The sequence below is a fragment of the Bactrocera dorsalis genome, chromosome 1, assembly GCF_023373825.1.
Source record: "Bactrocera dorsalis isolate Fly_Bdor chromosome 1, ASM2337382v1, whole genome shotgun sequence".
Taxonomy (NCBI): Eukaryota; Metazoa; Arthropoda; class Insecta; order Diptera; family Tephritidae; genus Bactrocera; species Bactrocera dorsalis.
Genome location: NC_064303.1, coordinates 31624620 through 31650485, shown reverse-complemented (window position 1 = coordinate 31650485; position 25866 = coordinate 31624620). Strand labels below are relative to the sequence as shown.

At 34.9% G+C, this 25866-nt stretch overlaps 1 protein-coding gene across 12 annotated transcripts in view; it reads left to right on the top strand.

The window, feature by feature from the left end:
- Positions 1 to 4600: 4600 nt before the first annotated feature.
- Positions 4601 to 25866, top strand: part of LOC105223378 (sodium/potassium/calcium exchanger Nckx30C) — a 321392-nt gene continuing 300126 nt past the window's right edge. For 11 of the 12 annotated variants that reach the window (XM_011201095.4, XM_049452184.1, XM_049452180.1 and 8 more), the window contains exons 1-2: positions 4601 to 4953; positions 21379 to 22401. The gene's annotated coding sequence lies outside the window, so the exon portion shown is untranslated. Of the gene's footprint in view, positions 4954 to 21378; positions 22473 to 25866 lie in introns of all 12 variants that reach the window. The other variant, XM_049452147.1, reaches the window with a different exon arrangement.

Sequence of the window (25866 nt, the reverse complement as noted above, 5' to 3'; positions counted from 1 at the left end):
TATTGTCGAAAATGTACCATAGCTTTTCAAACCCCGAGAGGTTCTGAGTGCCTCTAGCTTTATACTAAAAATTTCGGTAAAATCGAAAATTATTTTAATCAATTCAGGCAAATACGAGTATCTTATTATGATAAAAAACGAATGTGGTTTAGTGTTGGAAATTTACGAAACCGGTTCAATACTAATCAAAGCAGAGGTACTATTTTCAATAGCCTTTATTGAACAGGTACGCGTGTGAAGTGTACATATATTATTTATATACATATTTCTTCAAAAATGATGTCAGTGAGAACGTAACCACCAATGGCGACCGTTGTTGCTCTATGATAACCGACTATTTGATGCCTGAAATATAAGCTCGTGATGCTGGAACGAGTCGCGGCTAACATTTGAAAGAGATAATCTGCAAAAATAAATGCCAAGGAATAGTCTTTCGAGTGAAAAAACAGTCTGCATTAAATTTGAAATTAGTGAACCTCGAAATGCAGCACCCTTTTATAAGTGAACACATTTCTTTATATATACTTAAGTTCTACTCTCGCAACATGTTGCTGTAGGGTAAAATAGTTCGGTTTACCTAACGGTTATTTGTAACACGTATGTAAAACAAATAGAACACTAAAGGGATATAACTTGGTACCCGGTACCCGGTTTTAACGATAACATGTAAATGTTAGTATGAAAGCTTTTTTTGTACTCGTAGTTTGAAAAATACTTAAAATTGGGCGTGCCACCTTATAGATTTAATAAACAACCGAAATTGGCGCGAACAATTATTGCCAGCACCTCCTCATACTTTTGGTGATAAAAGAGTTAACCACCACTATCTTTATATAACGGTTATGCTGAAAACTACTAAACGTTCGATAACGCACTGAAGAGCATTGAATTTGACAATCAAGGTGATGCTGTTGGACTTTACGAAAGTCGCTGTCAAAATTGGATAAATTCTTTATACTTATAGGATTATAGTATAGTATATTTAAGATGTCTTTGGGAGTATGTTAAGCGCAAAAGTGTGGCATGACTTAATGACATGTGCACAGGTGGCCCTTTCTATTTCATTTAGTTTCCTAATAATATGGTTGTACACATGTTCAATTTTTACGTCCCGCGTGTGTTCTTTGCAATTTGCGAAATTTTAAAATGTTCTGTTGAACCCAAAATTAGTACTTTCTTAATGGTTCAATTAATTTTACTCTAAGCATATACTCTAAATTCCTTTCAAATATATCATTTAGATGAAAATATTTTAATAGTTTTTAAGAAACGCGTATTCATATATCCTTCACGTGTCGTAAATTCATTTTTGATATTGGAAAGGGTATCCCTCATATTTTGCAGCAAGCGCTGATTTAGTTCAACTCACTTTTTTGCCTTTTTCAAAAGTCTTTCGCTTACCTTATTACCACTGGAATACGCGCACTCTCCTACGATCACACACACACTTACAGGCATATAAATTACTTACACTATTCACTCACATTTTAACAATTTTTTAGATTTTTGCTTTTGCGGTTTCTACTCGCGGCGCAGTGCTCAGTCTTTTCTATCACCGTTAGCTTTTCTGCAATTTAGATTCTTCTTCTTTACTCTTGCCATATAACATACTTGAGTATGTTTGTGTGTGTGTGTGTGGGTTTGCTCCAAGTATATTGTAGCCGGAAACTCTCGGCCGACGAAAGTGTGTTTGTGAGTTATAGCTAAAAAGCAAGAAAAACCGTGTACAAAAACAAATTGCGCCAGTACACAACAGTTTGCATGTAAACAAATGATTTAGTATTCGTACGCTCTGAAATCCTTAAAATTGTTCAATAAACTGTCTTACACCGAACGGCCGAAGAGCTACTACTAGTGCGGCACTGTCATAGCTCTACACATGCACAAGCATACTCCCGGGCACAGGTTTGTTGGGAGGGATGAGCGCGCATTGTACTCGTACATCCAAATGAGCGCGACAGCTCTTTCTACTATAATAGCAAGTGAGCGACACTCGTAAGTCTCTAAAATCTTGTAGCGCCGGAATTTGTGCGCAGAAAAGTGGAATATCTTTGATTTTAGTCAGAGAGTTCAATATTTGCGTGACAGGACGATGAGTGCTCATGTTTATAGTCACTCATATTCTATAGAAGACTCAAAATGGAATTACTCAGATAATAAAAGGTACTCACTCACAATTGAAATATATTTATATTTTTGCAATACGTGTAGAGTTTTTTTGCTTCACAATAATTAAATTAATAATATTTCAGATTCATCCGATTGCATTCCCAGACATGGCACTCACTAAGTACTAACCACAACCGACGCTGCTTAATTTCCGCGATCAGATCCGTAGTTTATTGAGTCGCAAGTATTGTGTGAGCAGGAAACTTTATTTAGAATATTAAGAAGTACAGAATTCTGCCGAAAACTAACATTCTATACTCATTTTGAAAAATTCAAAGATGGGGAAATACTTTTGGAGTTGCCAAAAATGTATACTAGTGGTCGATTGGTTGAAATAAGAGCCGGAGCGGCAAACAATTAAGTCTCATCCTGCAGCTGATAAAATATCTGACGTTTTTGAACCCCAACTGCCCGATGTCGCTTAAGTTGGAGCATTGAGAACCGTGAAATAAACCCGGTTTCATCCGGCCGTAGGTGAAATATTAGTAGTAGACGTCCTGTGATGACGCCTAGATTGTGACTGAGTTTCCTTTTGTTCAAAGGCAGAAGCTTTTTGCATGTCCACTATCAGCTGTCATAAAGTATACCCTGTTTTTGTTGTTTGATAGTGTACCAAGATCTGTATTTGTATGGTCTCTAGCGGGAACACTTATTTGCCGTTCTATTCTTATAGGTATGTCTGGGCATCCATATAGTTTTCAGCAAGTTTCCCAACCTAACGCAATGAGATTTAGTATAGACGCTACTGATAGTGAATGAACTTGTTTCTGTACTGCATTGAGAGTAGTGGTCATAATACTGCTAATGATCTGTAGACACTTACCCGATATTAAGATGGCCATGTCGTCTACATATGTCTCTATCTTAGGGGCTTTGGCGTTTTGATCCTTAAGAGTTTATTCACCCCTATTGCCCATAGAAGCAGAGATAGCACTGCACCTTGCGGAGTACCCCTACAGGCTTCCTTGGTTATTCCAGCGGCAGTTTATACTGCTCTTAACTTTCTAGAGGTCAAGGCTTCTGCTCCAACGTTGTTTAGCAGGATCAACATGTATTGACTGTATACTATTCAGAATAGATTCCGTAGAGATGTTGTTGAACACTCCAGAAATATCGAGAAATGCTCCATTTTCCTTATACTCAAGAACCAATGGATATGGATATACGACTTAAATATAATTTGGAAAAAAATTGGTTTAGCCAAATTTATTCTAAGAAGTATTTATACCCTGAACAGGGTATATTAAGTTTGCCACGAAGTTTGTAACACTTAGAAGGAAGCGTCGGAAACCCAATAAAGTATATATATAAATGATCAGTATGTTGAGCTGAGTCGATTTAGCCATGTCCGTCTGTCTGTCTGTATATACGAACTACACAATTTTTAAGACATCGTTTTGAAATTTAGCAATGGTCATTTTCTCTTCATGAAGCTGCTCATTTGTCGGAACTGCCGAAATCAGACCACTATAACGTATAGCTGCCAAAAAGACTGAACGATCGGAATCTAGTGTTGGTATGAAAAACTTTTTCTTTTGACGCGATATCTTCACAAAATTTGGTATATATTATTTTCTTAAGCAACATTGTAATCTCCGAAGAAATTGTTCAGATTGGCTCACTATAGCATATAGCTGGCATACAAATTGAACGATCGGAATTAAGTTCTTGGAAAACTTTCACATTTGACAATGTATCTTCACTAAAGTTGGCACAGTTTATTTTCTAAGACAATAATATAATCTACGGAAAAATTGTTCAGATAGGATTACTATAGCATATAGCTTCCATACAAACTGAACACATAGTTACTAAAAGAATAGCACCTGTGAAGGGCATATTAGCTTCGGTGCAGCCGAAGTTAATGTTTTTTCTTGTTTTTACTATTTTCTTGCAATAAAAATTTTAAGTTTTAAAAAGCTTCTGTTGAGTTACTCAATAAATGCAATCTAAACTCTTACCAACTTTAAGCTCTAATTGCATCAAAAAATCACTCAACTGGTTAACATAATTACCAGTCTCTCCAATTTGCAACTCCTTTTCACTTTCCTTTCACTTTCAAAACAGCCACACACTCACTTATTTACTGTTGAGCTTCCAGCAGCTTTTGCGTAGTTGTAAAAGCTTTCAACATATCATGTGCACGGACACGAAACGTCAACCGACTAACCGACTGGCCGATTAATGTGCCGACAAACCCACACTCCCAATTTTTTGCCGCATTCGCTGCCACGCTTTGTTGTTTTGCAAAGCCGACGAATTTCGAATTTCGAATTTCTACTTTCGATTTTCCTTTTTCCCCATACACGCCAATTCTCTTTTGCTGGCGCTGCGCTATGTGCGCTGTTGGATTTTTGTTGTTGTCTACAGTTCTATTGCTTGCTAGCGAAAGGTATGCGCTGCCTTGCTAGGTTGCGACACTCGTGCCGAGTAACAGTCTCGTGCGTTGCGGAGAAACAAGTTGCGGGCCACCGCAGCAGCAGCTTGTAACGCGGACTACTCTGTAGAATAATGGCCAAACGGCGTTGGGCTAAAAGTGTAGATACTTGATGAAGAAAGAATATAATTGCAAGAGAAATTAAGTAATTTCTGCACAGTGCGGTGACTACTAGAAAATTTTCTAAGATTTTATGAAATTTCTTTTTGGTTTTGTGCAAGTGCATACGTTTTTTTGTGAGAAAATCGGTGTGCGATGGTTGAAGAAAATAACATTTTGTGGAAAATTTTGTGAAAGAAGAAGCTTTGCAGGCGTATGTCGGCCAAAAAACTAACTAGCATGAAAAAGTAAGCAAAATGTTTTATTGTTATTAGTGTTATTGTTGTTGTAGAGCGAAATTTTCCAGCAAAAATGGTTTTTCGCTAAGAAATGCTTGTCTTGAAAAGTCTAAACAGAATTTTTTATATAATCAAGTAATAAAGTAGGCAAAACAAAAACAATGCCAGCAGCGGCAAAAACAAGAAATGCTATAACAACAACAAAAAACGGTAAAGGAAAACAACAATAAAGCGTGCAAGCAAAACGAGTCACCAAAAACACATTTTTGGGTGTGTGAAAAGGATATTAACGAGGCAGACCAATACAATCAAAACCGACACACACACACAAATACACACATTTATGTGTATGTGTGTACGCTTATAACACAACTACAATGACACCAACGCGCTTGCCGCACGCAACGTCAAGTGCGCGGGTGTGTTTTTTACAGCCAGCCTCGTAGCGGTTACCGGGGCGTATGAGTAACAAAACTGAATTTCTGCTTTATTCCCACAGCCAATGTGTGGCAGTATCAAATTTATATATGCATGCAGCAAAGTGCTTGCGCGTGTTTGTGAAAATGTCCAGGTGGAGTTAATGGTCAGCACCTAAAGTGTGTAAAAGTGTTGTTGTTGTTGTTGTCGTATATCTCTCGTGCATACTTAGCTGGGCGGTGTAGAGCCCTTAGCTGCCGGAATGTTTGTTGGTGGAGAAGGTTGCGCTCACTTAATGGCGCAGACGATACCAGCGATGGGTTCGAGAGTATATTAGTATGTGTATGTGTGTGTGTGAGTGGCTTGTGAAAGGTTAGCGTAAAGGAAACGCGCAAGAAAAGTGGTAAAATAAAATGGTTCAATTGTTCGATTAGCTGATAAGGAGTAAAGGATTTTATGTGGCTGGAATGTTAAGTAGTAAAAACTGACGTCGGAAAATTTATAGCGAAAAGAAAAAAGCGAAATAACCCAAAAATTCTTGAGCGTATACTTGCCAGTTGAACATTTTTTTCTCGCATGTTAGTTTTAAATTTTGCGTTTTCTTCACTTGCACTTACTTATCTACAGCGCTTAGATATAATAATAGCGCGAATATGGTGCGAAAGCGCATAGACGAAGGAGAGCCAAATGAAGCAGAGTTTAATGTTGGCAGCAGGAGGTGGTTAGTTGTGTGTCATGTGGCGTAGTGTGAGAGAAATATTGTAGACAAACAGCACTGATTGGAACGACTGCAAATGTAATAAACACAAAAATCGTTAAATGCATAATTACTTTTTTTTAGATAAGAAAGTGCAATTTATAATATTATTTAAATAAGTAATAACTATTTTTTTATATTTGCATTTCTTCCTGTTTAATATTTTAAAAATTTATAATTTTTTTATAATTTTTAATATTAAAAAAAAAAATTTAAAACATTGTTTTTATTTAATATTTTCAAAACTTATAACTTTTTTTACGTTTTTTAATTAAAAAAAAAAAATTTAATTTGTTTATTCAACATTTAATATTATCAAAATTTATTATTTGCTGTTTTAGTTTTTAGTATTGTCATTTTTTTTTTTTTTTTTTTTTTAATACACATTTAATATTTTTTTGCGAAATTTATAATTTTTTTAGTTTTCAACATTTTCCAATTTTTTTTTTTTAATTTTTTTTATTTAAAATGTTGTCAAATTATTTAGTTGTTTTTTAATTTTTGAATTACATATTTTTTAAAATTATTTATGTAATGTTTTACTTTTGTGTTATACATATACATAAATCCTTTGCTAGTGCTGGCGATTCCGCCGCGTTCGAAGATTCTACCCATATCGCTTGCCGGTGGATTTCCATCCGCTTACCCCATCCTATTAATAGTAGAATGGCCTGATGTAGAACTTTCTACTGGAATTTCTTCGTCTTCTGTCGCGTCGTTGTATAGGCATGACGGCTCTGCGACTTTTCCCATTCAAAGGATGTACTTTTTGAAGTATCCGTGACCGGACAATAGCTGGGTTGTGTAAAAATCGACTTCTCAAATGTACGGCTTGTCTATAAGTTTAGGGCTGTTAATTGTCTGGCCGTCCATCTGCCGCGACTACCATTCCCTATCTTCATTGTCATATTGTTATTGTGCCTTTCTTTATTTGTCCTATTGCGCTCTTGTCAAATGTGACAGTTTCCCATACAAGAACTTGACTCCGATCGTTCAGTTTGTATGGCAGCTATATGTTATAGTGGTTCGATTATATATACAGACGGACAGACAGACAGACGGACATGGCTAAATCGACTCAGCTCAACATAATGATCATTTTTATATATATAAATCTTCTGACCGTGTGTTTGCCTTGGAATTGCTCCTAAACGGATGGACCGATTTTGATGAAATTTTGTGTGTACGTTCAAGGAGATTCAGGAATGGTTTATATTTTCAATTTGGTCCACTGGAAAATGTTTTTTAAATTATTTTTTCATGTTTATTCAATTTTTAAATTTGGAATGTTTAACCGATAGATGGCGCTACCATCGCTGTTTCCAATATTCAAACCTTAAATTGGCGTAAACGTGTATTAAACAAAACGATGCCAAAGAAAAAGGCGACATCTGTGGATCAAGTTTTTATCACATCGCTTAATATCTATAAAAGAAAGTGATGTAAGTTACTACGCTTATAACTAGAGAACGCCTGGACCGGTGATTACCACCAATTCGGATAGGTCTCCGCCCAAACAAGGAGAATACTTTTTTTTTTAGGATAATTCCAAAAAGTATCTTTTTTCCATAAACATTTTTTTTTTCAATTTTTGTTTGTTTTGTTTTTCAATATTTTGATTTGTAAATTATTTGAATAGTTCAATTTCGGTCGCTTGCTTTTTTATTCCGGCTATTCAAAAGAAAAATTATTCAGTGAAAACTTTACGTGCGTTTCACACAAAGAGGTCAATTGCAGATTGAAATTTGTTACGAAGCCACGAAGAGGTCGCCCTAATATCGGTCCATCAAAGTATGGCAGCCAAAGGCAAGGCAAGGCAAGAAGTACTCCCAGGATGCGGTGACATACGTGCGGAATTATGGATCGCGGTCAATAAGCAAGCGATCGTCACGATGTCACAGCACGACTTTTCAAACAACAGTTACGATGTTTCATGGAGTTTATCTTGGAGTAGGGTAGGTATATGTGGTACTGTTAGATGCTAAATGTACTCTGTTGAGTGGCAAAAGAGAGGTTTGTCGCACGTACATATTCTTCTTTGGATGGTGGATGGTTGTCACACCAGATCAAATTGATGAACTCATTTCTGCGGAAATTAATGATGCAGAGAAAGATCCAGTATTATATGAAGTGATGAAATCCAACATGGTTTATGGACCTTGCGGACACTACAATCACACTTCGGTTTGTATGCCTGACAATAAATGCGCGAAACATTATCCATGTGCTTTTCTGAAACACAAGCTGGAAATGATGGATATCCACTCTATCGGCGTAAATATCGAAGTTAACAACACATCAAAGTTGACAACACATGGGTCGTACCATATTCGCCACTATTGTCTAATTCACATTCAAAAGTCATGTGAATGTTGCGTATTGTAGTTTGGTGTAATCGATAAAATGCGTTTGTAAATACGTCACCATAGGAAGCAACATGGCGGTTATTGGTTTTAAACGACACGGTCGATACGTGAACTGAAATAAAGTGCTTTGTAGGATATTTCTTTTGAAATTCATGAACGTTTTCCGACTGTTGTGCGTCTCGAAGTTAATTTGGGGAATGACCAAAGAGTCTATTTCAACCCAGAGAATACAGTACAGTCAACAGAAACACCACCAGCAACAGAATTAACATTAGCGAGTTTTTTCTCAACTCCCGTCAGTGATCCGTTTGCGAGAACATTGCTCTATTTGAAATACGTTGATATTATACATGGGATGCATCAGGCATGCATGGAATGTTTATACGAACATTGGCCAAACTGTCGTAAGTACGATTCCTTGAGTGTACGAGCAATCTTAGCTGCCACAAATACCTATGTTGTTGACTTAAACTGGAAAATTCAAAGTCAAATTCCAGGAGATTTGCAATCATACAAATCGATCGATCGTCTGATAATGAAGACGACACCGTGAATTACCAGAGGAATTTGTAAATTCTTTGGAGAGGCCTGGTATGACACCGCATCATCGCAATCAGATTGTGATGCACCTATCAAATATAAGGGACAGAATGCTTGATTCTACGGATTTCTTTTGAGTTCTAACGATTTGCCAATTCGGTTCAAAAGTATTCCGTTTCCAGTGAAAATTGAATTTAAAATGACGATCAATAGAATAGTCGCATAGTGGGTGGCATACATTTGGAAATGCTATGTTTTTCACACGGCCAGATATACGTGGCGTGCTCACGAGTTGGAAAACTATCTTCTCTTTACATTTACGCACCGGAACAGAAACCAAAAAATTTTGTTTATCAAGCTGCGTTACATTGAAGAAAAATGTAGACAAATAGCAAATAAATGAATATCAATAAAATATGAATTTTTGTCTTTTCATTTCAAAACACATAATTTCGCGCAGGACAACGGCTGCGGGGCCAGCTAGTTTATATATATACTTTATAGGGTCTTTGACGCTTCCTTATGGGTGTTACAAACTTTGTGGCAAACTTAATATACCCTGTTCAGGATATAAAAATTATTCCACTGGAAAATCTCAAATCCCTATAGTCCGCTTATGGAGGGCTAGAAGTGTTATTGATCCGATTTTATAAATTTTTTCTACCAGAAAACAACGCTCTTTAAATGTTATAAACAGAACTCATATTTTGCGCAGAATATATGGTATAAAGTCAACTGTAAGCTTAAAAGTCTATTTTATTAGTTCATATAACGGCTACGGGAAGTATTGACCCATTTTTAACCTTTTTGAAATAAAAGCAAGGATGTTCTGTTCTCCATTTTTGGATACATATGAAAATGTATCACCGCAGGTGCTGATCCAATAGACAGATGTTAGAACAGAAAATGCTGCACACTTTTTTTAGATAGTTACGATAGAAATAATAAAAAAAAATTATAATGATTGCTGGAAGAGCCATTAAAGGATCGAGGATGAGCTTACATGCGATATTTTAATGTCGAATTGGCCAAGAAGGCTTTGAAATTGTGTTGGATCGCTGATTCAGACTATACATATGTGATGTAGGAGAGTACACAATAGATCATACATTGCGGTGAAAAACCTCAATTATTTTCTTTCAATCTATCTATCAGGGATCGCTGAGATGACACATCTTTTTAGATTACAAAAACAGCAACAGTTTGCAACACATATTTCTCTCTTTTTGACTATGACAAGCCATAGCTTTCTGGTATTTTTCAAAAAGCCTCAGCTTTTATGGTCTGATTCCCTCTGTTACTTATAATTATATTGCTCTTGCTATTTTGCATATTGGTGTAGTCTAACAGAAAGTTTGTACTCACATCTTTGTTTATGACTGTGTGTGGATTTATAGGCACTTGTGGGTACATTTGCGTGTGAAAAGTTTGACAGCATGTGACAAATTGTGTAGACCTATGCGTTGGGGCAAGAGTCTAGGCTTATTAAAGCATAATATGCCACAGATTCATAGAGTCACATATATATGCACACAAACACACCTATCCGAGAGAGGCGTATAGGCATGGAAATGCTGACAGTAGCAATCACATTGACAATTACTTGACAAGTTTGCCATGCCAACTACTTGAGATTGCAACAAAGTTATGCGACTGCCATCGTCGTTGTTATTGTTGTAAATGTTGTTGCCATTGCAACATTGTCGGTGATTTCTCAAGTGCTCATTGAGCGCTTGACTGCAAAATGGCGCATGAAAAATGCATGAAATGAGCCTACGGCTACAAAATGACCAGCATCTTAAATTTAAGCACAACAACAGCAACAATTACAACAAGTCAAGATGGGTACGCTGTGATACGAATACATTGATTATGCACACACAGATACACTCGCTGAATGGTAGAAAAATGTGTGAATAGGCACTTATTGAATTGCCAGTGAAACTGTGGTTAGGGTGAAGGAGAAACTAACGGTAAATTGACTTAAATGTCTTAAAAGTGCAAAACTCTTTAATTCATTGTGAACTTTGTATTTAAAAAAAAAAAACTATATCATATTTTGCGCAAGTATCTTTATGTTATCCCTATTTAAGAGATCTGTGAGTCCGAAAATCTCTCCAAAGTTCTGAAGAAGATATGAAACTGTAACGAATTTACGTTACGCAGCAAAATTTTGCCATGCTCGCAGTACATAAAACGCTACCACAGTGGAGTCAGTAACGTTTTGAATATTTTACTAGATTGCTGGATGTAATATTCGACACTTTTTAAACAAAAAATTAAAATGTTGCCACCTGTTGGTTATTTTTAGCAAAGCAAAAATGAAAAGAAGCCCTAAAATTATGTATAAAAATCAAATTTTTCAAGAATATATAAACATAAGTGAAACAAGTAAGGAAGAGTCATTGCCAGGGAAATATGTTAAGGTGTAAAACCAATCATATAGAGTAAAGCCAGCTGGTTATTCGAAAATCCTGATATTAGTTATTTATGGGCTAGGCCTAGTTTTCGCTCAAATTTATTTAGTTTAGGCTCAAAGATAGACTGTTATGAATGAAACACACTTTATTATTTTCATTGGGATAACTCACATATTCGGCGATATATGTAGTACAAAGTCACCCGGAAGTTCGAAATTCTTATTGGTCCGATTCAACTAGTTTTTGACACACAGACATACCATTATGTATGTTATGGAAGACGGGTACATTTTTTTTCCTAGGTTGGTACAACTATCCTTAATTATGATGCCAAAAATTAGCGTGATGTGTCAAGCAGTGCTGTTTATGTCAGTTGACCTCAGTAGTGTTTGACGATTTTTACAATTACCGAAAATATTGATCAACGTATTTGTGTTAAGTTTTGTGTTGCGAACGAATTTTTCATGTGCCCATACATGTAAAATGTTGCAGAAGGATTTTGGTGAACAGAGCATTCAAGGAGGGTCGGGAGACCGTTGAAAACATGCCTCGTTCTGGACGGCCTTTAACGAGTGTGACCGATGATAACGTCAAAGAAGTGGAGGAAAGTTTGCCTAAAATAGGCATGTGAGCTTAAGAGAGATTGCTCATAAATTGGTGATGTCACACGAAAGCGTACGTACGATTATGCATGAAAATTGGGCATGCGACGCGTTGCTGCTGGACTTGTTCCGATAGCGTTGAATTTCCTTCAAAATAGGTATCGAGAGCAGGTAATGGCAGACATGCTGGATCAAGCCAATTCGGATCCCACCTTCATGCATAATTACTGGTGACGAGGCATAGGTCTACGAATAGAACACACTAACACAAAGTAGCGCCAAAGGCGATCGAAAGTGAAAGTAATGCTAATTGTTTTTTTCGATATTCGTGGTGTCGTCCACTATGAATACGTTCCCACTGGTTATACCGCCCACAAAGAGTATTATCTTGGTGTTATGAGGCACTTACGACACGCTTACTTTGAAGGTGATAAAATAAATTTGGACGATAATTGAAAAATTTTCGTTTTATTTATAAACTGCCGATACTTTTTTGACAGGGTATATTTCATACAAAAGAAAAAATAAATGTGGATGCGAAAAAGGCTAGTGCAGTTAATAGTTAAGTTAAAGGATTTGTAAAAAGGGTTGCCATATCTATAGTTTTGTAACGCATTAAAACGATAAACACAGTAGCGTGCATAACTGAGTAAATGGTTATCAATACTGCATGTATGGTCCCGTAAAAATTTTAGTACTTCATCAATTTTAACAAAACTTTTGGAATTTGTTCACTTATTTTTCCTCTTACAAAAGCCTCCTATGGCGCTTATGAAAAAATTGGAACGACCAGTTTTCTAACGAAATCTTTGCAATGCCGCATTTACTCAGAATTGCACGTTTTGCACATTCGAAAAAAAAAAAACGATTGCGTGATCAACATAACGGGGATTTACCACTATTTTTTGTTTACTTATTCAGTTGCATTTTCTGTGCACGTGTCTCACTTTTTAAAGTTTTTTGACGAAATAACATCTACTTTAAAAAAAAAATGAAGAAAATATCTGTTGAATTAGAAAACAGCATCGTGACATTGACAAGAGATGGTCTCTCGTCTAGGCAAATTGCAGATAAACTAGGTGTTAGCCAGCGTACTGTAACCAACGTGCACAAAAGAGGAAATATTGTCCGGAAAACAAACAAAGGTTCACGGAAGCAGATGCACGCTTAATGATCCGGGAAATGCAAAAGGATAACACAGCTACACCAGAAAGGGCCGAAAAAGCTTTAAATAAAGGTGTAAGCGAATGGACAGCACGCAGAGCACTGAATTGGATTGGGTCAGCAGTAAGAAAAAAAAGCCGGCATTATATGAGGAAAGTAGAACAGCACGACTCAGTTTCTGCAAAAGCCATACAAATTAGAACGTTGATGACTGGAAACGTGTAATTAGGTCTGACGAGGTGAAAATAAATCGTTTTCAATCGGACGGAAAAAGTGATTACTGGCGGCGACCCAATGAAAGGATTCAAAGACATCACGTGAAGCAAACTATTAAGCATGGCGGAGGCAGCTTGATGATGTGGGGCTACTTCACATGGTGGCATATTGAACCAATCCATAAAATCGATGGAATAATGAAAGGAGAGAATAACCTGAATATATTGAAGACCTACTTGCCCGATTTTGTAGACAAAAGCAAGAAGTAGTATTTCAGCAGGACGGTGATCCCAAACCTGACCAACTAAAAAGTTCTTAAGAGGCATACAGTTGATGCTGTTTTGTGATAGGGTTGCTAATTTAACAATTTTTGCTTACTTAATATAATACATGGTTATTATAATATACGAAGGATTCTGTTGAAGTTTGTTTATAACTGAGTTGCTACCTATTTGAAATTCAAATAAATGGATCAATTAAAATTAAATAACGATATTTATAAAAAAATAATACAATATAACTTGTGTATTATTGTAGTATAAGCATTAAAATGCATATTCCTGAGAAACATTTCTCTGGGCAATTTTTTTTAATGGGTTGCCACCTGCTTGCAATTCTAAAAATAGTTCAAATTGAATCAAATAATCATATTGTTGACAAAATTGAGTTTCATCTGCCAAAGTAGCGTTATATCAGAAGGTTTATAGGCGAAGTCAATTTTAAGCAACATTGCCACCTGTTAATTTTTTATGTAACTTGGTTTCATAAATAGATTGTTGCAAAATTGGTACTAAAAGTTTCTTTGAGAAAACCTTCTGTCGAAAATATGAAATTTTGAGAAGAGTTACCACCTGTTTGGAGTTCATATAAGTAGATCAAAGTCAATAAACAATCACATCGTTAACAACAAAAATGAATTTGAGGCTTATCCAACAAAACGAGACTTATCTAACAACTTAATATAATATATCAAGTTGAAGCAAATTTTAAGAAATGTTGCCATCTGTTATTTTTTTAACTATGATTGATTTTTTTTTAACTTTGATTGAATAAATGAATTATTGCAATATTGGCATTAAAATAATTATGTTTGAGAAGAGAACTAATATGTTAATCTCAATCAAATAGCAGTATTATTAAGAAATGTTAGCTGTATTCGAGATCACTGCTGATTTTCAAAATGCTGTGGTACCAAAAGTCAGTCTCAAGGAATTTACGATAAAAACCAACTTACATGTATTAGTAATAGAGTAAATACATAAACGAGTATAACAGCTGATGCTTTTCCGCCGCTGAAAAATTACACAAACAGAGGATACTAAAGGGTGATTTTTTTGAGGTTAGGATTTTCATGCATTAGTATTTGACAGATCACGTGGGATTTCAGACATGGTGTCAAAGAGAAAGATGCTCAGTATGCTTTGACATTTCATCATGAATAGACTTACTAACGAGCAACGCTTGCAATCATTGAATTTTATTACCAAAATCAGTGTTCGGTTCGAAAATTTTTTATCGACAAATTTTGTTCAGCGATGAGGCTCATTTCTGGTTGAATGGCTACGTAAATAAGCAAAATTGCCGCATTTGGGGTGAAGAGCAACCAGAAGCCGTTCAAGAACTGCCCATGCATCCCGAAAAATGCACTGTTTGGTGTGGTTTGTACGCTGGTGGAATCATTGGACCGTATTTTTTCAAAGATGCTGTTGGACGCAACGTTACGGTGAATGGCGATCGCTATCGTTCGATGCTAACAAACTTTTTGTTGCCAAAAATGGAAGAACTGAACTTGGTTGACATGTGGTTTCAACAAGATGGCGCTACATGCCACACAGCTCGCGATTCTATGGCCATTTTGAGGGAAAACTTCGGACAACAATTCATCTCAAATGGACCCGTAAGTTGGCCACCAAGATCATGCGATTTAACGCCTTTAGACCTTTTTTTGTGGGGCTACGTCAAGTCTAAAGTCTACAGAAATAAGCCAGCAACTATTCCAGCTTTGGAAGACAACATTTCCGAAGAAATTCGGGCTATTCCGGCCGAAATGCTCGAAAAAGTTGCCCAAAATTGGACTTTCCGAATGGACCACCTAAGACGCAGCTGTATTCGAGATCACTGCTGATTTTCAAAATGCTGTGGTACCAAAAGTAGTAAAGAGTAAATACATATACGAGTATAACAGCTGATGCTTTTCCGCCGCTGAAAAATTACACAAATAGAGGATACTACTAACACACAAGTTTCAAAAGAACATAACACGTGTGCTATTTCAGAGAGGCGTAGCAAGCTGAGCGAAACGCCCACCAGAGAGAGCGTTTTAAAACAGTCGAATATATTAACATATGTACAGCGAGCAAACTTTAGAATTTCGCCACCCCAACAAAGTTACGCAATCTCAGCTAACCACTGACAAATACAACTAAAATAGCATACCCATTAACAACAACAACAATAGCTATATTAAGTAGAAAGCCGCAATAAAAACAAATATAGACATGCGTATTGAAAAGTAGAGAAGCACATTTGGAATGTACACACAGGCAAATAGAGGTATGAAGAAGAAGAGGAAGAAAAGGAAGAAAAGGAAGAAAAAGAAGAGGGTGTAGTAAATATGCAATTCGAATTAATTGTTTTTGTGGGAGAGAGCGCAGAAATGAAAATGGGACAATTTTGAAAAAGAATTCAAGCAGCTACTTGAAATTAAACAAAAACAACAACAATAATAATTTAAATTAAAAAAAAACAACAACAGTAAAGGGTAATTTTGTGGCGCACTGCTGCGAGTTTGCACCGGATTGTAGCAAGCGCACGCACATCCTGAGGAAATTCGAAACGTTTACGCACACAAATATTAGTAAAAAGCATATACATATATATACAAACACATATGCATATACCGACACATAAGCACATATTATATATACAATTCTACAAAGCGACATACACTTGAACGCATCCGCGTTGGGCCGAAGGTGTCTGACAGGGTCTGGTTGGTTTTCGCAGGCAGGAAACTCAGGTGTGTGTGTGAATGATAAGCGGAACTTGATGATAGGAAAGGTGAGAAAAACTGCAACTTAAAAGTGATAATAAACGTTTGTGTGGATAAAAAGAAAAATTAGTTTGACGATGTAAGCAATTTTGGTGGCATTGGAGAGGTTTTTTTACAGCAAATTTACAGCGGTAATAAAATGTTGTTAAATAAAGGGTGTGAGAAATGAAAAATCTGAAGTGACAAATTGAAAATTTAGGTGAATGTGAGCATAAAATATTTAAGAACTCAGAATAATATGTGTATATATTTATATATATGTTACTGATACTTAATACTATTTTTTTTTCGTATTAATATGTCCAAACAGGGCTCATATGTAAGAATATTTAAAAAAAAAAAGTAATACTATATTGTACGGGGCCCCCCTTTCACAATATAAAAAACTCCTTACAGTTTTAAAGAAAAAACTCAAAAATTTCACATTTAATGCGGAATGTTTATAACCTTTCGAAAAACATTCTTTCGAAGATTATATCTTTCAAGTTTTGGCATCGGCAACGTCTCATCCGTAGAGTTTAATTTTCGATGACTCCTTCGACCATGCCGATTGGTAACTTTCGAATGACACGCGTGATGTTTTGCTCTAAAGCTTGAATCGAAGCAGGATTGCCCGCAGAGACTTGAAACTTTACATATCGTCACAGGAAAAAGTCTAATGGTGCGACATCACATGGCCTATCGACCGACCCAAAACGTGAAATTATCTACTCACTGAAATGTTTTCCCATAAATTTATTAATGGATGCAATGTGTGTTTAGTGGCGCCATCTTGTTGAAACCAAATGTCGCCGAGATCACAAACATCAACTTCAGTCATCAATTAGTCTGCTATCGTGGGGCGATAACGGTCGTCATTGACTTATCGCCATCACTTTTAAAGAAATATGGTCCAATGATTCCACTGGTCCACAAACCAACCAAGCCTTTGTTGTTTTTTGAATGGGATGGCAGCCCTTCGCCCCAATGGCTGCAATTTTGCTTGTTTTCATACCCATTAAACCAGAAATGGGTCTCATCGCTGAAGAAAATTTGGCTCGAAAACTTCGGATCTTCAAGAGCCCGTAGAGTGAATTATTATTAATAGATTAAGCCATATACATTGGTTTAAACTTTTAAGTTTATTAAAATCTGCATTCACTTTTACTTCCGAAAAATCTATACTAAAAGATCCATTTTGACGTTGGTTTAACTAACGTTTCTTACTATATCTGCTTGATTCATTCAACACCTTACTATGTTTTGAGTTTCTTTTTGATTCTTGAAAATTTCAATAACTTCAGTGTTACCATATGATATCACATCAAATCAAATATGAAATATTTATAAAATGTATCACTTTATAGGTCTTATATAATATTCTAATTATAAAGTTTATCATGAAATTTTTTTCTGAAGGATTTAAAAGATTCAGATTGCAAGGACTGTAAGTTTTTCTTACAAAACTTCCTTTGTCTTTAGTAAAAGTTAACATAACACATGACCCATGTTTTTATTCATTAGATGTACTTGTATATGGTAAACCAATTCATAAAAAGCAAATAAATATCACATGTTCTTCATCACGTGATATAGTTATACATGTATGATTTAAAATCACATGTGATTCGGAACCACAATTCACCAATACTTGTAGTATGACTAACAATACCACTCTCTAGCAATGACTATTCGCGAAAGAAATATTAAAAAAAAATCCACAAATGTTAACCGAAGCACACGGACATGAAATACTGTGGAAAAGACTCTCCTTTGCGTTATTAAGAACGATATTACGAACTTGAGTGGTATTTGCATAAATGAAGCGATAGTGCTGCAGTTAATGCAAGAAACCACCAATAACTCTCAAAGACATAGGTCAGAAAGCAACGCCACGCACATTCTTAGTGGTTAAGACAGTGAGGAATGAAGTGGAAATGAACCAAAAAGCTTTTCTGGTGGGTTGTGTTATAATAACTAGTACTAGTTATGGATGAGTGGAGATGTTGTGGGTGGAAATACACAGCTATGCACATATTTGAGATGTAAAAATATGTTTTTTTCCTACAATTGAAGTTTGTTGGAAAGCTTTGAACGTGAAACAGCTGAGCGAAGCGGTGAATAAGAGTGACAAAAAATTAGTACAAATTAGGATGTTGCTCACATACTGATGAGGAAGAGTAAAATAGAGCGTAAAATTGAAATTGAGAGTATTTTTTGTAAAAAACAAAATGTAGAGGAACTTTCTTTAATAATTGGTAATTATAATTGGTAATACTGAAACTTCCGGAAGCTTAGTTAAAATTTTGGTAATAAAAATTAAGCTTTATCTTTTCAAAATTAATAACTAGAACTATGTTAATGCTATCTTCGTTATCTAAACAAAAACTCACATATATATTAGAAGGCTAAAAAATTCATTAGAAGCATTGCGGTTTGATCAAAATTAAAAAAAAAAATGAATTAAGAAACTTAGGGATTCAAGTAAAATTTAATTTGGTGGGCTACAGCTTTGTTGATATTTTCTTTTATTCTAGATATCCTTAACCTTATAGTATTTTCGTACAGGAGTTATTTGATCAATAAACCGGCTTTTGGTCGATTTTAAAACTATTTAGCATTCGAAGATATAATTTTAGTATAACACAGCTACTGATGGGACTTTTTTTGTTTCAAAGAGTTTACTCTAACACCATAACTTGAAATTAGTTAATTTTGCCCCCTTCGATTTTATTTGACCCCGACTTACAAAATCATTAAATTTTCACGTTTTTAAATAAAATCAATAGAAGCATGCCAACGCTCTAGCTTATTTTATATACACTTATTATAAGCCGAGAGGCTGAGAGGTTTGTATTTTTTCATTTTTGCAAAGACGTGAGGTCATTTCGTACGAGTCTAGCAATGACACGATTTATACCCAAAATATTAACCAACATTTTTTGAGTCGATCTATAAGAGATGTTGATATCTCCTATCTGTGCGATGTCACTATGGCGATTTTAAATTACTGATTGTTGCACTTGTTTGGTGTCATTATTACTAACTGAGGTGGATAAGCGACTCGCTTGAGGCAAGCTTCTGATAACTTCACAACCTTCACTGAATGCTTTGTGCTACTAATTTTTATTTGAAAATATCTCAGATTTATCTGAAGAAGAGATCACCTGCTCTAAAGCTATCTGAAAATATTTCAGCACTTTATTCTAACTTTTGATGTCATATATAAGCTCGTAACTATGACTCAATTATTAGTAGAATTAGTTTTAGTTTCAATGGTTGATAACACCGTGAAACTCTGGGTAGTGTACATTGTACTAGAGTGCCGATATATTACGATCGGTTTGACCGAGCAGTTAGTTAGGTATCATTCAAATAATCATATATGTATGGTTCTCTGAGATTTTCTGCAGGAAAGAGTACAGCTAATCTTATGGTTCTCACAATCCTCAATGTGGGAAGGAAGGACTACTCACTGGCCAAATCGTTCAGGCCTATAAGTCTTACTTCCTTCATGCCAAGAGGGATGGAAAATATCAAAATTACGGTGGAATAGACATCTGAAAATAACACTGTGCAAAGCCACTCATGATATGTAGACGATAATATGGGGCGGCAAGACAGGTATGATCAAGTGGTTGTATACCATGATCGTGAGGCTTAGTGTGACTTATGGAGCGGTTGGTTGGGTATCGAAGGCAACGCAATATTTGGTTAGTCTTCAACTAATGAAGCTACAAAAATTCTCTTGCGTTTGCACTTGCTCAACCGCAGCACTTGAAGTCATGCTGGAGCTCACACCGCATCACCAAGTGATTTAGCATGCAGCGAAGCATACCATGACGGCAGCAGAGGGGTATGATAAAGGTAGGATAATTTCGCCTTAACAAATGAAGCCACTAGTGAGGACATACCACTGACGCTTCTTCCAACAGGCAACGTTTCGAAGGGGGTAAACTCCCCAAAGAAGTTTAAAGTCAACCTCGGCAGTAAGGGGGTGGAGTGATTTCACACTCGACTACTACTGAGGGGCAGTATTATCCAGTGATATCTTGACGGCTCGAAAACACCGGAAGGCATTGGAGCGGACATTGCGGGGCCGCATATTAAGCTATCCATACCATAGCCGAATTCCGTTCTAACCTTTTGGTAAGCTGCCGGTTTCGCGACATGGAGCCGGAAACTCCAGAATACCTGTATCTAGAGTGCCCAGCAATTTTTAGAAGCAGACACAAGGCCTTAAGATCCATCTAAGTGGACAGAGATCATAATATCTCCATAAGCTCCTGGAATTGTTCAGAGTACTGGACCTTTGTGATCATATGTAATGAAGGAGTGGGGACATTAGACCATAGTTCGCAGTAGAAAACGTCAATTAATTTCTATCTATCTTCTACTCAGAGGAACACAGAGCTTCGTATTATTCTATATTTTACTTCTTTGGTTAATACTTTAAGAAGAGTAAGTGAAATTTAATTAAAAAGAAGGCCTGTTACACTTTTCTAAGCTACTGCGGACAAAAAAAAACGTGAAGAATGTGCTAGATTTCTATTTCAGTATATATTAAGTATACTCAACTAAGTTAAGGAGGAATGTCTTTAGCAACTATGGTAGAACTAAGAGAGTAAATAAACGATTCGCAAAATTAAAGAAGGCGTGGTCAAAATAAGCTTCTTATTTAAAGACTTATGGATGCCGTATCCACTTATTTGTGAATTCGATTCATGGCAGGCACGCAACTCATAAAAGTTGTTAAAATAAAAAATTTTCAGAAAACCAAAAATTACCCATGTGACCAAACTGCGGTTAGAGCTAGAATTAAGTATTAAAACTAATTCGCAAAAATATTAAATATATTTTTTTAATATTAAAATGAAATATTTCTTTTTCATAAATTCAATACTTTTTTATTTAATTTCAGTTAACCTATTTTGAAGGTACTTGAAATATAACGATTTTACCCAATCAACTAAGTTGTCACCAATGCACTCAGTCACTTCCCCAGCTTCGTGAGCAGCATATTGAGTGCGAAAAACTATGCAACGAATAAACCGTCGATATCACTCAACCAGCCGAGAGCAGAGCTGCCGTGCCAAGCCTTCCAGTGAAAAGCTCCCATAAAAAGCTGTGGCCGGTACAAACAAAACAACAAAAGCGACAGCTATAATAAAAAAATAAACAAACAAACAACGAAGTGATGCCGAGCCTCCCACCCGACGCAGACGCGCCAAGAGCCACAGCAGAATAACGGCGTGAGAGAGTACACACCTGCATGCGCCGCATCAGCTGCGCCGTAAACTATGCTATAATAAACGAACATTGCACACGCCAACAGCAGCAGCCAACGACAGTGCTGAGCGCCGAACGCCGCGACACTACAATATGAGTAGGCGAACAGTGTAGAACGTCTAAACGGGCAAGCCGCGCACAGCAGCGTGCTGGTGAAAAAAATGTTGCAAGTGTAATAAATAGTGCAAACCAAACAAAAACCAGAAGAGGAAAAAATAAGTTGCAGAAATATAAAAAAAAAAGATTTTCTGCAAGTAGAAAATGCTTTTAAAGTGAATTTCTTGTGGAAGAAAACGCAAACAAATTGTGCAAAGTGCTGCAACTATAAATAAAACAAAGCAGTAACAGTGTGTTATATGCGCGTGTGTATGTGTGCTTTTGCATAACGCCTAAAAGTGTGCTAAAGGCTGAGGCGTAAGCCAGAAAATTTTGTAACCAAAAAGGCGAAAAGTCCAAGTAAAATTGTGCAAAGAAAATGTGACAAAAGTGAAGTGAAATTTTTCTTTTGAGCTGCTGCTCAGTGTGTATGTGTATGTGGCGTGCGTGTGTGTGTCTGCACGCTGACAGTGCAGCACCGCGACATTAAGCGCGGCGGGTGGCCAGTGTACGCCGTGCGCTGTCTACGCGTGTAAACGCCACGCAACGAGAAAATAAGGTAAAAATAGCTGCAAATTATGCATCATACTTTGTAGATGGGCTGCAGAAATACTGCTGCTTAGTCTGCGCGTAAGTGTCGTTGTGCATTAGTCTTGTAAGGAAACACTTAGCTACGCTATGCTGACTTTGGCTACAAGACGTAACGTGTTTTAGTGGCTACAAGTATTTAGTGAAAAAAAGTATTTAAATATAAGGTGTACAGCGCCCAAATATATGCAACAATATTATGCATAAGTTTGTGTGTTACAAATCTTAACAATGAGGTTTTTGTTAAAACGTGGGATAATTAATGGTTGTTGTAAAAAAATTTATTGAATACAGACACCTGAAAGTATATTAATTTTAAAGCAATGAGCAGAGTATAAGTTTTTTAGTATACATTCAGGCTACTACTGAAATAAGCTGCTTCTGTTTCCGTAATAAAAAATTTTTCCGTCAAAAATAGTTGAAATTCCAAAAAGGAAACAGTTAATGGTTAACTAAAATTCATAAAGCAACACATACTAATATAAAAATATAATATTAAGATAAAAAAATTCGCAAGAAATTTTCAAACTTTAATTCCATACGATAAAATATTATTATTTGAGAGAAAAAAGTTTAATTACTATTAAGCATAATTATAACCAAAATGGGAAACAATAAAAAAATTAAAAGCTGAAATAACATAATTAAAAATAAATAAAATTCTAAAACACTAAAATAAATATTTGTTTTAAATTTATTTAATATAACTTAAAAATAAACAAATTCACTTATTTTATAATATTTAATAATATAACAATAATTAATAATTATTTATTTAATATAACAAAAATTAAATCAGGTTAAATTCTCTTAATTATAATTACATTAAGTTTAATTTTTATTCTTCTTAATAAATATTTATTTTATATAAAAAAATCATATTTTAATATTAAAATATAAATATTGAGAAAATATAAATAAAAAGGCTATATTTTTGTTAAAAAGTATAAAAAACTAAAGCTCAAATAATTTATTTTAAATATTCGGAAAAAATTAAAAGAAATTCATATTAAAATGAAACTAATATAATTGAATAATATATAAAACCATTTTGAATTATCATAAACTCAGTTTAAAATTTTTTCGTTTTAAAAAATATTTATGTAACTTGAGTGAAATTATATGCAATAAAAAATTTAATTAACTAAACAAAATAGAAGAATCGAAAATCTAAATCTGAATTTTGGATTAAAAAATACATATTTTAATACAAATAATATATAAACTAATAATCAATTAATATATATTAATATACATTTTAACAAAAAAGTACTCGAAAATGTAAATAAAACGACAAACAATTTTTATTTTGTCGTCTTCGAAGAATTCCCCACCAGATGTAATACACTTAGCCAACAATTTTTCCGGTCCTCGAAATATTTTTCATAAGCATTTTTGGGATGGCCTTAAGTTCCTTCTGCAAATTTTGTTTAATCTCTTCGATCGACTGAAAACCGGTTCCATGGAGAAGCAATTTCAGTTTGGGAAACAAAAAGAAATCACACCGAACCAAATCTGGTGAATACGGTGGTAGATCGATGGCATTCATTGCGTTTTTGGCTTGAAATTCGGTCACAATCGTGTCTCAATGCGATCCTTCACTTTTTTAATATTTTCATCAGATTAAAAGTTCGATGGTCGTCCAGAACGAGCCATGTCTATAAAGATCGTCTTTGAAGGTTTTACACCACTCGTGGGCTTTTGGTTTTAATAAAACTAAATCATCGTAAGTCTTTGCTAATATTCGCAACTATTCCGTACTCGAAATTTGTTTAAAAATATAAAATTTGAAACCAATTCTTTCTTCGATATTTTTATCCATTGTAAAAACTGCAACGCATTACTGAAAAGCTGCTGTTAAAAAACTGGTTGACAGATCGCGCTCCTATTTAGCTTAGTAATTAAGGACAGTCATACCAACTGAGAAAAATGGCTTTTTTTGAAATATAATTTGCCCTGGTAATTACTGTGTGTCTTTTTGGACAATAAAGAAGATATCGTAACAAAAGCTTTGAGAGCATACTGGAATATATCATATTCTACTTTTAGACCGAAAGCAGATGAATTAGGTAATTCGTTGACCAATTTCCATATATCTCACATAATGATTTTTATTATTCTAGCAAACTTTATGGTGAATATGTCGGTCGGTCTTTGAGTCATACATATATTGAAATTAATTAAAAATATATTCTCGGGTACATTTGAACAATGACAAAAGTTAATACTCGTACAATCGGCCCATCCCTTTTTTCGTTCCAATATATTTTATATACGTATAATGAGATCCGACTGGTCTCGAACTTTGTCCAAACCTCATGTAATGAATTCTGGTAAAATGTTTGCATTAAAAATTAAATTCAGCTTCTTCCGTTGTGTTTATTTTAAATTTGAGAAAGATTTAATATAAATGTCACTGACGCGAAGTAAATTATGTTAAACACTTTGACCTTCAGGCATAAGCTAATAAGATACCAAATTTAAGCGTAATTCATGCATAATTTAGTCGAAAAATGAGTGTTGCATTCTTTCGAAATATTTTTTAATATAAAGTGGCAATACCTTAAAGTATTTGCCTGGTTTTGGGAGAGTATAAAATGTTCGATTTCAAACGAACTTAGCCAAGAAAGGATTGCTTTTTAATTGTAACATTTATTTTTGGAAGAAAAGAAAAGCAAATGAAAAAGAGAATAAAAGCTCATAATATGTTTAAAAGTGTTAAATATTAAAGAAAAGTAATAAGATTAAAAATTAGAAATATAAATGATAAAATGAATAAAAATAAATAATTACTTATACTAAAAATAAGTTAGACAAAGGCGAAACAATTAACAAATTAAGTCTTTATGAAGACTGATGAAATGAAATTTTTATAAAAAGTATTTGCTAAAAGTATCATTTGATATAATGTGCGAAAAGTTTTGGTTAGAAAAGATTTGGTAAAAAGTACCAGAAAAATTAAAATAAAGCGCAAAATACTTAGTAATTCATCAATAAATATTTTTTCGCCTTCAAAGTTAATGCCTCAAGAATTTCATTACAATTACCGGGTGTTTTTTTCAGAATGGGTGTTGAAAACTAAAATACTAATACAGAGGAACAGTGAAATCTGACAAATAATTTTGTTTATTTAATTACTTTCTTTTTCGTTTTTAATTTCGTGTGAAACAATGAACAGAAATAAAGTAGTTCCGTTGAACGAGTTGGTTACAAAAGTTTGATACTAATGGATTAGTGCAAAGCCATTGAAATGTTGCAAAATCCTTTTTTTTTTTTGTAGAAATAACAAGCTACAATAAATTCTTGCATAAATAATAAATAAAAAAATAAAAAAAATTAAAAAAAATATAATAAAATGTTTGAAGAATAAAATGAAAACTTAAAAAATAAGAAGAAATATACAAAAATAATTAAAAAAAATATATTTATATATATT